Source organism: Balaenoptera acutorostrata, chromosome 5 (genome assembly GCF_949987535.1).
Source record: "Balaenoptera acutorostrata chromosome 5, mBalAcu1.1, whole genome shotgun sequence".
NCBI lineage: Eukaryota > Metazoa > Chordata > Mammalia > Artiodactyla > Balaenopteridae > Balaenoptera > Balaenoptera acutorostrata.
This window is the reverse complement of record NC_080068.1, coordinates 39,802,220-39,816,426: the sequence shown is the minus strand read 5'-3', so window position 1 is coordinate 39,816,426 and position 14,207 is coordinate 39,802,220.

Here is a 14,207-nt window from a genome sequence, read left to right as displayed (position 1 = left end):
CCTCTTCTAGTAGCTTCCCAACAAAGGACATATGATGGGTAAAGTTTCTGAAAATTTGGAATGTCTGAAAAGGACTATATTCTACCCTCATATTGATTAATAGGTTGGGAATTTAATTCTAGGTAGAAAATTTCCCCTGGGACTGTGAAGACATTGTTTCATTGTCTTCTAGCTTCCAGTGTGAATGTTGATAAGCCTATTTTTTTTCATTCACAATCTTTTATGTATAAACGATTTTCTCTTTCTGGGAGATTTTAGGAGTTTTTCATCATCCTTAGTGTTCTGAATATTTATGATGGTGTGTCTCACTGTCAATCTTTTTCATTTATTCCACATGTTATTCAGTGGGCTCTTTCTACTTGAGAAGTCACAACCTTCATTTCTGAGTAAGGTCCGTGAGATAAGGAATTTTACTGCTTTCCTGTTTACTGCTGAATTCTCATCACCCAGCACAGGGTCTGGCATATAGAAGGCACTCACTGAAAAGAGAACAAATGAATTCATGACTAAATAAATAGGGGAATTTTTTGGTTATAGTTCTTTGTTAATTCCTCCCCTCTTGTATTCTCTGGAACTCTGGTTCTCCTGCTTTCTATTCTTCTCTCTTTTTGTTTTAAAACTTTGTCTCTTTGTTTTAATTTCTGTGACATTTCCTTGGCTTTATCTTCTAAACTTTTTATTGCATATCTTTTTAAAAATTTTATTTATTTTTTATTTTTGGCTGCGTTGGGTCTTTGTTGCTGTGTGCGGGCTTCTCATTGCAGTGGCTTCTCTTTGTTTCGGAGCATGGGCTCTAGGCACTCAGGCTTCAGTAGTTGTGGCACGTGGGCTCAGTAGTTGTGGCTCATGGGCTCTAGAGCGCAGGCTCAATACTTGTGGCTCATGGGCTTATTTGCTCCGCAGCATGTGGGATCTTCCCGGACCAGGGCTCGAACCCGTGTCCCCTGCATTGGCAGGCGGATTCTTAACCACTGCACCACCAGGGAAGTCCCTATTGCATTTCTAATATCTGTAATATTATGTTTCACCTCCAAGATTTCTCCTTTTGTTTTCTAAAAGTTCCTTTTATAAAATAGCACATTTTTCTTGTTCTAAGGGTATTTTATATTTTATACAGTGTCTTAAATCTTTGAGGATATCATTATATTTATTTGCTTGTTTTACTTTAATTTCCTCAAAAGTTAGTTTGCAAAGGTCGGTTTGCTTCTTTGGGGTTTACCCCTCTGGGGTTTAGATTTCAGGTTTCTCTGTTCTGCTGTAACTTATGACTCATCCATCTGCTTTGTATATTCTCTTCTTTGTTGTAGTCTTTTCTTTTTTTAATCCTGTGACTTTATATCTTTTAAAGCTTCCTTCACTGCCATTTTAGAGGAGTTATGAGAGGGAATGATGGTAAATTTACGTTTTAATCTATCAGTTTCACTAGAATTTCCCACGACATTTTTCAGTGAAAAGTTGAAAGAATTTAAGATTAGGTGGCTTTTTCCTGAAGACTTGAGCACAGCATGAGAAAATACTCTTTAACTATCATGAAGATGGTGAATGAACTTACTGTTTTGGAATAACAAAACACAATGTTTCAATAAACTGTCCTAACATTGTCAAACATTTTTTATGTGTGAAAAGGTGTTCTAGATTTTGTTTAAAAGTTCTAGTAAATTTCTTGAGGATTTATATAACTTTTGATGGACTTTGCAAAAACCCCCAAGGAAAAGTCATAGTGAGGGCTTGTCTACCTGAAGTGGGGAGGAGACAAGGAAAAAAATAACATCTCTCAAAATTATCCTTTTCTATATATTAAATGTAGAAAGAACAACTCAAGGGCATTGCCAGTAGTACTTTCATCGCAGAGTGGCACTTAGATGGCAGATCACTTTGCTCCCTGGGAGGGGCTGTTTGCAAGGAGTTTACTGAATCAGCCTGTCGCTGCTGGTATCCAAAAAGAAAATGAAAGGAGTCATTGCTAGAAGAACAGATGATAAAGTTTAGATAAAATTTTGTTTCCCCTCAACAATCTAAAGCAACCAATATCTAGAGCAGTGGTCTTTTACTTTTTAAACCATGTGGTTAAAAACAGTTAATACATATACATATTAAAAAGTCAAGTAGTGCTAAAGACTTAAAAATGTGTGCCCCTTCACCACTTTTACTGCTTTTAGCTATTTCTTCTGATATTTACATGTGTATTTCAAGGAAAAAAAGATATAATCATTAGATTCATCAATTTTAGATCTTATTGACTTCAGTGTCAGCCCAGTCCCTCTAAGAGGCAGACACAGAAGTGAGAACTTCATTAGAGTAAATACCTGTGAGAAAAAATGGAAAGGGACCTTGGAGAAGGCTAGGAAATGCTGTCAGACTGCCTGCAGTTCTTACTAAGTCAAGAGATAGGGAAGGGCAGAAGATAGGGTGGAGTTACCTTAGACCACAGAGCAGCTATAAGGAAAGCTCAGCAAGGCCACTGGGGAGTCCTTGAGTCACAGTGACCCATCGGAGGAATCCCCTATCTCTCAGTCATTGGCTGGGAGCACACCATGGGTATGACCTCCACATAAACATGGTGATGAATTTCAAAGTGCAGTAACCGGGCCCATGGTAGATATGCTCCCCGCATCTAGAGATCTGAGAGAGGACATTCTCATGCCTGTCACCACTTCCAATACAACAGGTGAAGATTTTAGCTCCGTTACACAGACCTTCCTGTTTTTCTTCCCTCCAATATAATTACACTCCAGTTTTGATTAAACCCATATTCAGTGCTTTCATTATAATGATTATATAAAATTTTGCCCCTAGCTGAGCCAGATAATGCATTATAATTATAGTATATTTATATGTTTTGCTTTTCCTAGAGATAATAATTGCTTCATTTTTTCCCACTTGTTTAGTTTTTCTTGAACTTATGGATCAACTTGCCCACAATTCCCAATAGGTTTGTAAAATACCTCTTAATATCAATTTCCATATAGTAAACTTAGCAGCAAATGCTGGGTTCAGGGCTGGTAAATGTTTAACAACTAGCTCTCCTGGGGTGGGAAGGTTAAAAACCCTGATATTTGGCTTTTTCCCTTCTCCTGTGTAAATACTCCCACCATGGCAGATTTCAAGCTATCAATGTGATATCCCTGAATGCAGAGCTGGGAAGAGAAGCACACAGCCATTAAGGACACCCTCAACAAAAATATGGGCAGAGGTTTACTGGAAATAAAATGTTTTAAACTTGTAGTTTCCATAAGTATTTATTAAAAAGTAATTTTATAATTTTATTTTCCTTTAAATTTACTACAATTCTGTTATAACTGAATGCATTTTACATAAACAATTTACCTTTAGGTTTTCATGTTTGAACATCTTGCTGTCATTGGGAACACTGGGGAAAGAACAGTAATTTTAGTGCTTCTAATACTGACGATTCATCCATCCATCAAAACCTTTCAGCTTCAAAACAAATTTTACATGGAGGTAGCCATGTGACTGAGTTCCAGCCAAAATAAGGCAAGAGGAAGCAATATATGTCACTTGTAAGCTTAGCCTACCAAAACCTCCATTCTCTTTTTCACCTTCTGTTGATGGAATGCCGAGGACAAAGTCCTCTAGGAGGGCAGAGCCACATGAGAGTAAATTGGTCTCCTGAATGGATTTCATGTTGTAACCACAGGACCAGCTTGAACTGGTTCTGCTCTGTCAGCGACAAGATTCTGAGTTGTTTTTCAGAGACAACGGAACAAAGCCACAAGTCATGCAGCTGAAGCATGCGCACAGAAAATTCTGACCTCAAATAACACTCAGAACCAAAGGACCAGGATGTGACCGAAACCTGAACACCGGAACACTTTCAGAAGCCAAGGGTCTGTTGTCCAGGAAGATCCAGAGCTGAAGCCCTTTGCCGTATTTTACCATAAATGGCCAATTTCCAAACCTCTGATGGAAACCTGCCCCACCAGCATTTCCACATATCAAGCTGTTTCCCAACCCCTTAAATTTCATCCGGAACCCCAGATATGGGAGACAGATTTGAGGCCTGCCTCCTGTTTCCTTGTCGTCAACCTCACAATAAAGCTCTTTTCTCAAAAGCCACTACCATAGTAGTGTTACCGAGTCCAAGCTCGTATTGCTCGCCACACAACAGGCTAATAAGTCGAGATGACGAGCTGCTGGGGCAAGGAATGGCAACTTTATCTGGAAAGCCAGCAGACCGAGAAGACGGTGGACTCATGTCCCCCCAAACCATCTTGCCTGACTTGGTACTCAGGCTTCTTTTATACCGAAAGGAGGAGTAAAGTCAAACATTTCCTGCTTCCCATCAGCCTCTGGATGGGATGTGTTAATTTCCTCCTGTCTGCAGTCATTCACAGGTGGGCCTGGTCAGGTTATTTCCTATGAGCGAAACAAAGGTATTTTAGCTTAATGCTCATTACCTGGGAGGCAGGGTTCCTAGAGATGGGCCATTATGTATAATTTAAGCTTATAGGCAACATCCCTTTAGTGATTGACTTGTAGTAGAATACAAGTTTCTTCCCTATTACAGTATAGGCTTCTATTTGTGTTGGGCAGCGAGTCCTTGCTTGGTAACAATGTGAATGATAAATAAAATCTTATTCTATGAACAGCTGGGATTTGGGGATTTATCTGTAAAAGTGATTATTGTTACCTTAATGAATACACTTCTTTACACAACTACTTTGCACATTGAGTTATTCAAGAAATATTTAACATCTAATAAATAGCAGGCAGTTGCAGGTAGTTGTGATACAGTGGTAAATAAGACTGATAAAGTTCTTGGAGCTTACATTCCCTCAGAAGGGAGAGAACCACTAAGCAAGTAAGCAAATAAATAGTAAACAAATATCAGTGGGAGGTGCTATGAAAGAAATACAATAAAGTGAAGAATGACAGGATAAAGAGGCTAATTTAGATGGGGTGATCATGGACGCTGAAGTCTGAAGGATGCCTCAGCTGCATTTTCAAATGCTTCTTTTGACAAGAAGCATTTTTTTTTTTTTGACCATGCCACGTGGCATACAGGATCTTAGTTCCCCGACCAGGGATCGAACCTGTGCCCCCTGCAGAGGAAGCACAGTGTCTTAACCACTGGACCGCCAAGGAAGTCCCTAGGAATGGATCATTTTTAGAAAGAATATTTCGGTGCTTTGTACCTCTTCCTTCCCAGTTTGGCAGAAAAAGTTAAATGTCCACCCAAACTCCATGCTCCCTCTCACAGTGTGCAGGTATCACTGGAAAGCAGCTGCTCAGCCAAAGATTGTTTTTTCCTGATGTTCTTGACTAGTTCTACACTGAGGCCTTTTTTTATTATGGTAAAATATGCTTAACATAAAATTTACCATTTTTAAGTGTACAGTTCAGTGGTGTTTAGTACATTCACATTGTTGTACAATCATCACCACTCTCCATCATCCCAAACTAAAACTCTGTACCTTTTAAAGGTACAATCCCCAGTCCTCCTTCCCCCCATCTCCTGGTAACCACTGTTCTACTCTCTGTCTACATGTGTATGGCTATTCTAGATACCTCATATAACTGGAAGTATACAGTATTTGTCCTCCTGTGTCTGGCTTATTTCTCTTAATATAACGTCTTCAAAGTTCACCTATGTTGTAGCATGTGTCAGAATCTCCTTCCTTTCTAAAGGGTGAATAATATTCCATTGTATGGATATAGCACATTTCATTTCTCCATTCATCTGTGGATGAGGTGGGGCTGCAGGTTTCTTAGAAGTGGCTGAAACTTCTCTATTCGTCTCCATTCTCTCTTACACCATCCACTTCAGAGAACTCTGAGATCCTAGAAAACAGAACTACAAGAAGGAAGGGCCGTGTACCCTGGAATAACCATGAAAGCTGCCCTCTGACCAGGCACACCTGCCTGGGTCCTTTATATAAATAAGAAAAACACTTTCATTGTATTAGCTAACCACTGGAAATGTGGAGGTTATTTGCTACAGTATCTTGTTTTACCACAATAAGCATTATCAGGCTTCTCATACTCCTTTATCTACTTGGCAAAACACTTTTTGGCCACTGACCCATGAAACTATTTTTTTTCTCTCTTTACTTCCACAATTTCTCTGCTTCTAGAAAACCACAGTCCCTTAAAAATCAAGAAAGCAAACAGTAATGAAGTGGCACTTTGCACTCCCCGTCCCCCTTCCCCGCCACTAAAAGTAGGAATTGTGATGTCTTTTCTGGAACCTATTCTAGATTAGCCCATCTCTCACCTTGACTGAACTAAGATATCCTTCTGTGTGAACATGGATCATGTTTCAGTTCAAATAATGAATTTTCTTGAACTGAGACTGAACCAAGTTCTTCATACCAAAGTCATCAGGCCTCCACTTGGCAGGGGCCCTGGCAAATCAAGAGCAACTGCTGCCATTTGTGTTGACACCACCTCCGGATGTGTTATGTTGGTGTGTTTTTGTTTAAGCATTGCCAGCCAGAGTTTATAATGCTCAACTTTCTCCTGTTCAGCAAGGTCCTGAGAAAAGAGGGCAGAGCGTTCTATGAAGAGCGTACAGACTCTGATATGATGCAGCCACCATCGGGTGATCAGTTACCTAAGTGTAAATAAAACACGTTAACAGTTTCCATGCTGATGAGAATGACCACAGGGTCAGACTCTCCACCCAGATTTCCAGGATTCCAGGAGCCCTAGAGATCTCTGAGCTTTCTTCCCTCAAATCTATTTTCAGGCCATTTCAAAAAGATAAGTTGCTCTCTAAGACATCCTTTAACTGACAGGTGAATTTTCCTTGGATTCAATCTCGAATTATTAAAAAGCAGGTAATAAAAAATTTGAAATGTGTGTTGGAAAAGTCAAGGGACTGTAGTTGACTCCAACTCTGTGGGATCAAAAGGCCCTTGGAGCACGGTCACTCTTGGAGTTCAGAGCTGGCATTAGCTGAAACACCAAGCCTCGTTGTCTCTGGCCACACTGGGTCCTGGGGCACCAGCTCTCAAAGGTCCCACTTGAATGGGGAATGGAGGTGGGTGAGGGTTGGATAGAAAGGGAAGGGGGAGAGAGGAATGGGAATTTAAAACATTACAAATGGTTAGAAATTAGAAAACAGAAATGAGAGAGAGGGAGCAAAATGAGGGAGAAGGACTTGGCAATGTGGTAGATGAATTAGGAGGTGAGGAAATGGAAGGAGAAAGGGAGAATAAAGTGGGAAAGAAGGAAAGGGGAACAGAAAAATGGGAAATAACGAGGAGAGAGGGAAAGGGTTGGAAATTAACCATCACTGAGTACCTCTACATAAATGGTAAACCACCTTGAGGTGGAGTCTCACTTTCCAGCCTGAAGGGACAGAGGCTGAGGCTGGGGTTTAGGCATGATGTCTATGAAGTCTTACCCTGGATGAGGGCTGATTGGTACTGGAGGTTCCTTCAGCCAGGACCAGATCCATAATCTGCAGGGCCCTGAGCAAAATGAAAATGCAGGATCTCTTGTTCCTAAATTATTAAGAATTTCAAGATGGCAACAGCAGACCATTAAATTATTCGTGGGGTTCTTCTGGGCATAAGACTCTGTGCAAATGTACACATGTCCATGAAGTTGGTCTTGTCTTCAACATATTAACTTAACTAGAAAGTTAGAAAAGGAACTCCAACAGTGTCTATATGATATAAAACGATCTGGTTTACTGAAACTGGAACTTTGGCACCATTTAAGTAAAATGGTTGCTTGTTTGAATTTTTCTCAAGCCAACTATTTACCTTGTGGTATATGAATTTAGCTCAGAGTTTTCTTTCATACCTGGCTCCACTCTCTAGAGCTTTATCTTTATGATAAGACTTGTACTTGCTTACTGGAAAATGACAACTATGAAATTAATAGCTACTCATAGTTTTTAATATCAGGCTCAGAGATGATATTAGTTGCACAATAAAGGGTCAAGTGTTAGCTCACATTTATTGAACAGAAGGAGAGCTTGTGATAAGTTCATGCAGGCACACAGGAAAAATGCATGGAGAAGAAATTCATAAAAATGTAATTATGTCCAATTATTAGGAAGGCTGAATTAGTTCATTTAACTCGTATATTTTCTTTTATGCTAAAAATAATAAATTAAAATGATATTAGGCTCCCTTTCTCCTGTATTCTACATAGCTCCAAGTTTCATATTTAGTTTCTTTTTTGCCAATAAAAATTATGTTCTTACAAAAAAGTCAAAGATTAGGAACTTGCTGGGTATCTCTGCTTGGTTGTTGACACCTAGCTGTCCTTTACCCACAGAAAGGTAGCTGGGTTTCTGGGCAGGAATCTCCCAGCATGCCCTACTCTTGCTCAGATGTAGGATAACCAAGATTATCACTCTTTTATTTTTGCCTTCCTCCAGGATGTGCATTTCTCAATCTCTAATCCACCAAGTTTGGGATTTTAAAAGGGCAAATCTAAGTTTTATTCAGAAGATGCCAATTATCTATAGAGAAACTAGCACTCAAAAACTTTTTTATTCTGAAATAATTTCAGATTTGCACAACTGTGGCAAAAATAATACGTGTAACCTTCAACCAATTTCTCTAAATGTTAATATCTTACACACATCATAGTACAATTATTAAAACTGGGAAATTAACATTATTATCATTCTATAATCTATAGATCTTATTCAAATTTTGCCAGTTATCTCACTGGTTTTAAAATGTTCAAGCTGAATTTGTAGTAAGATGTAGCTGATAACATGTAGTTTTCTGATTTAAGAATTTTCCCCTAAAATGTGTTTACCATCTGAGTTGTTTGTAATCTTAGAGTAAACACTGATGCTGGTGAAAATCTGAAATTGTCATATTAAGACAATCTTTCTCTATAAATGATCCAGTTTTAGTGCTTGAATGGGAAATTTGTTTCCTCTAAACTCTGGAAAGATGAATTTGTGAACTTCAATAACAATGCAACAATTTCTAGATTTAAAAAATTGAATATTTTACCCACTGAAAATTTCTTTCTCTTCTTTGATTATGCCCTCTGCCCAATGATATATCATGTAACATAATGATAACCCAGATGTATATAGTATTGTATTAGGGACTTGACTTACTTAATATGAAATGGCCTAACTTGGATTGGATTGATATGAAATAAAGAATATTCCCAATAACATGATATGTAGGATATATTCAAAAATAATAGAAGAAAGATATGGAGGCAATCCAAATGTTCATTGACAGATGACTAGATAAAATGTGGTATATACATAATGGAATACTATGCAGCTTTAAAAAAGAAAATCCACATAGATGAACCTTGAGGACATTATGCTGAATGAAGTGAGCCAGTGACAAAAGGACAAATACTGTATGATCCTACTCCTATGAAGTATCTAAAGTAGTCAAAATCCTAGAAACAGAAAGTAGAAAGGTGGTTGCTAAGAGCTGAGGGCAGGAGGGGAGAGGGAATTAGTGCTTAATGGACAGAGAGTTTCAATTTTGCAGGATGAAAAAGCTCTAGAAATCTGTTCCACAAGAATGTCAGTACACTGAACACCACTGAACTGTACACTTCAAAGTGGTTAGGATGGTGAATTTAATGTTATGTAGTTTTTAAAGTCACAATTTAAAAAAATAATAGAAGAGGTGGAAGCAGTTAGAAATAAGGATCAAACAAGCTGGCGAAAAGCTGACAATCGGAGAGGCAGCGTGATGGGTATATGAGTCATTATACTATTTTAAAATATATTTTAGAAGTCTGTATAATAAAAAGATGAAAGAAAGAAAGAAAGAAGGAAAGAAGGAAAGAAAGGAAGGAAGGAAGGAAGAAAGAAAGAAAAAAAAAAGAAAAAGAAAGAAGGAAAGAAAGAAGAAAGAAAGAAAAGAAGAAAGAAAGAGAAGAAAGAAAGGAAGAAAGAAAGGACTTCCCAGGTGGTCCAGTGGTTAAGACTACATGCTCCCAATGCAGCAGGCCTGGGTTTGATCCCTGGTCAGGGAACTAGATCCTGCATGCTTCAACTAAGAGTTCACATGCCGCAACTAAAGATCCCGAATGCCACAACTAAAAAGATCCTGCATGCCACAACTAAGACCTGGCACAGCCAAATAAATAAATAAATAAATATTTAGAAAGAAAGAAAGGTTTCTAACTCCTGGATAATATTTTTGTAGCATTATTTATAATCACACAGCATTCTTGATCCAAAATGAAAATAGCATTTCTCTTATGAAAATATTTTAGCTGAATTGTTAACTGTCAAAATAAAACTCAAAATTAAAAAAAAACAACAACCCTGGAAAGACCTTGACAACAGCGATGACACTAGAAAAAAATTTAAAATCATCTCAAATCCTACCACCCACTAGAAGTATTTTAGCGTATATACTCCAAATTTTTTTTTTTTTTTTTGCTGCTTCACACAGATTGCAGGATCTTAGTTCCCCGACGAGGGCTCAAACCTGGGCTCTTGGCAGTGAAAGCCCGGAATCCTAACCACTGGACCACCAGGGAATTCCCTTTTACTCCAGAATTTTAAACAAAGAATATTTTTTAATGTCAGTTTGTTACTGTCAGAGAAAAAGAACCTATACTGACACCATGTAGAAAATGACTTCTTCCTTGTTTATCGAGGAAGTCTTTCAAAATAGCACATAAATTTGCTATTACACACTGTATATGCAAAACTATGTGTTTATACACAGGCTTTTTTTCCCCTGTAGGGAAGCCAAAGCTTTCACCAAGGTTTCAAAGGCTACTGTGACTTAAATGGGTTGAGAACCAGTACTTTAGGTTATATATTCAATTCAAACAACTCTGCAGCCAGTCATTTCTTCATTAAGGAAAATTTTGAAGGACTTTAAAAAAATTGAATTCAACTTTGAAATTCTTAACACACATCTTCACCAAGGGAAAATAACCACTTAAGGCTGGATTAAAACACTTTGTTAGTAATTTTCACTGACACTAATTTCACTTTTCTTTGGGTGAGCAGTTATTTATAATGTACGTGGTGCCCTGCTCTGTTGTAATTTTTAAAGCAAGAATCACATCGTAATCTCTGATTTTTCTATAGCCTAGTATCATCCGTTTCCTATCAACATTTCTTTAATGAAATTCATGCTGAATAATATCTTTTCATGTATGAACTATAGAAAAAGACCTGTTTGGTTTGAAAATAGTCTGTGAGTTGGTGCAGTCTGTTTATTTTGGATATTCTGTATGTTGAATTCACTAAGATAAAAAGGAGTGCTCAAATTTGCAATATTATTAGATAACCAGGTAGGCTAGAAATACAATATTGTTTGAAGTATTTAAGTTATATCATTCCAAATTGAGTTCAACATTGAGTGGTCTTTTTTTCCTCCTACATAGATAGTATAATTTTGGTGATTGAAAAATAGGGTATGTTTTCAGACCAGATCGGAGTGTGGGTAAGAGCTTGGAAAGGGGAGGCTGAAAAGAGAATGAATATAATGGAGGAGAAAGTGAGGACTAAATGCACCAAAATAATTCAACAAAGTATGAACTAATGAATAAAGGGCCATCGGAATGAAAAAGGTATTGAGAAACCAAAAGAAAAAAATTCTAGCTATTTGAATTAGATATTGGAATAGGCAATTTAGGTTTTGAGTTATTGTCCTGAAATTATCTTAATTTACACAGGTTAGCCTCATATTTAAAAGTAACAAAATCTCTATTGAAATAATGGTTCATTATTAGAGTCCAATAGGTAAATGATTTTGCTTTTCATAAGTATTTTGATGTGAATTTATGACCGTTCTTTAACTGCACACTGAGTTTGTAAAGCTAGTTTGAATGGGAAGTGATTGCATCCTAGGCAAGTCAGAATGTGATTACTGTTACTATAAAAGATTCCTTCTGTAGACTGAAACTTTGTGTTCCTCCAAAATTCGTATGTGGAAAGCTAATCCCCAGTGTGATGGTATTTAGAGGTGGGGCCTTTGGGAAATGATTAGGTCACGAGGGCAGAAACCTCGTGAATGGGATTAGTGCCCTTATTAAAGAGGCATAATATTCCCCAGAGGAATCTTTCACCCCTTCTGCCATGTGAATACACAGGGAAAAAACCTTCACCAGACATTGAATTTGCCAGCATCTTGATCTTGGACTTCCCAGCCTCTAGAACTGTGAGATATAAATTTCTGTTGTTTATAAGCCACCCAGTTTATGGTATTTTGTTATAGCAGCCTGAACAGACTAAGACAATTCCCATGAAATACATGTCACTTAACTTTCCTACAATCCCATTCTTGTTGCAAGCAGCTGACAGGCAAATTTGATCAGATGTAGTGTATCCAATCAAATAAAGAAGGGGTTTTCAACAAAACATCTAGCATATTTGAAGAAGTAAATTGAAAAAGTTATGCTATCCAATAATCTTAGATACAAGAGAAAGCAAAAAGAAAGTGTGAAAGGACCCTTAGGACAGCGGTTGGAATTTCCTCCCTATGGTTTCTCATATAATTTTTGAAGAAATAAGCACAGAGGTAACTGTTGGATTTGTTGTAATTATCATATATTTAGGACAGCCAAGTTCTGACACGGAGCTGCACTAAATTCAAAGTTAATGTCATGAAAAGCAATGCTTCTCAAACTTTAATGTACATATCAATCACCTAGGGGTCCTTTAAAAAAGTACAGACTCTGATTATGTAAGTCTGGGGTGGGGCCCAAGAGTTTGCATTTCCAACATGCTCTCATGTGATGGCCGTGATGCAAGGGAATAGAACAATGCTGTGATGAGTCTTTTGAGTATCATGCCCTCAGTAAATGGGGAACTTGAATGTTAGATGTTATCTCATCCTTAAAAACATTATCATATGCATAATATAAGATTTAGATCCGAGACTAACTGAAAAATTTCTCTTCAGCCATACATTTACTTTGGCATCCCTTTAAGCTGTGCGCAAATCTGGAGGAGCTGGGCACTGCTACTCTTAGACCTGGGCACACAGACACCTTGCCCCAGCCCTGCGCCTCAGAGAGTCTTCCTCTTTGAAGTGACTTCTTTGAAATGTTCTAAGTCCTCTTTTGGTGCTGGCCCTGTTTCTCCCTTTGGAGAGCTCTCTGTCTCTCTGTGCACATGGAATTGACCAGATGTCCTGGAGCTCTTGTATGTATGGTGTCGTCCTGGGGCTGTTTTCAGACCCCAGTTCTAGGAGAGGTGCCTGGTGAGCAGATTTCTGCTGCTGCTGGTTGGCAAGGTATTTTATTTGCAGGATCATGTGAAATTGGGCTGTTGGAGTGATGTTGACATGCTGATTTGGGGTGATTCACACTTATTTTGGATATAGGTCTAATTTAGGGCTCTGGGCTATCTAAGGTCCACTGCTCAGGCCATATGTGTGGGCCCAGGCATCCACTTTCACTGTCTATGTGCTAACCATGCTGCCACTTCTGCTGTATAACACCAAGGGCTCCAGGGGTGGCATCAGGTGTCCTTACGCTCCTTGCCACTGGCGTTTAGGGCAGTTGCCCCATCCCTTTTGTAGGTTCTACACCATGGGTCAAGGAGTCCTTTGGGAGTGGCTGCATCTATCACTTCTGAGGGCTTTCTAGATGTTCTTCACCACAACAATGGACCCTTCTGATGGATGTGGTGATGCTCTGTTCTCCCTGGTTAGTGTTAAGCTCTCCCAGTTAAGAAACAGACATTCCTTGCATGAATTCGACTATTTATTTTGTTATGCCTAAAATCCCCTTCCTGCTGGTGGTGATGTATGAGAGACAAGGTGCAGTAGTGTTGAAAAAGATCACATTCTAGGAATGCAATAATTATGGCCTAAAGAGTTCAAGGCAAGACATAGAATATGTGTTGTTCCATGTTATGCTATAACATACTAAATGATAAATTTAAGATGACCAGAAAACAAATTATTCACGTTTCCTGCACACTCTGGGTGAGGCTTGAATTTGTGGTTATTATCAAAGAAGTGCCATAACAATCTTCGAGTGATTGGAAGCTAGTATTTACAAGTAGCACAAGGGATGGTGCAAAATCAAGAGTAATGATGTGACTAACATGACACAGATGGTAGTAGAGTGTTGTAGAGGCTAGAAGATTCATATTATTTTAATACAAACATGTTACAAGCACCATGGTGTTATGAGAAATAATAGCATTACTACTGTTTCTTGTGTTGAAAGATATGAAATTGGCAAGAAATGGCTCATTTGATAATAAAGAAAGAAAAAGAAATGACTCTTGAACCAAACAAGAAGAAATAGCACCTGGATAC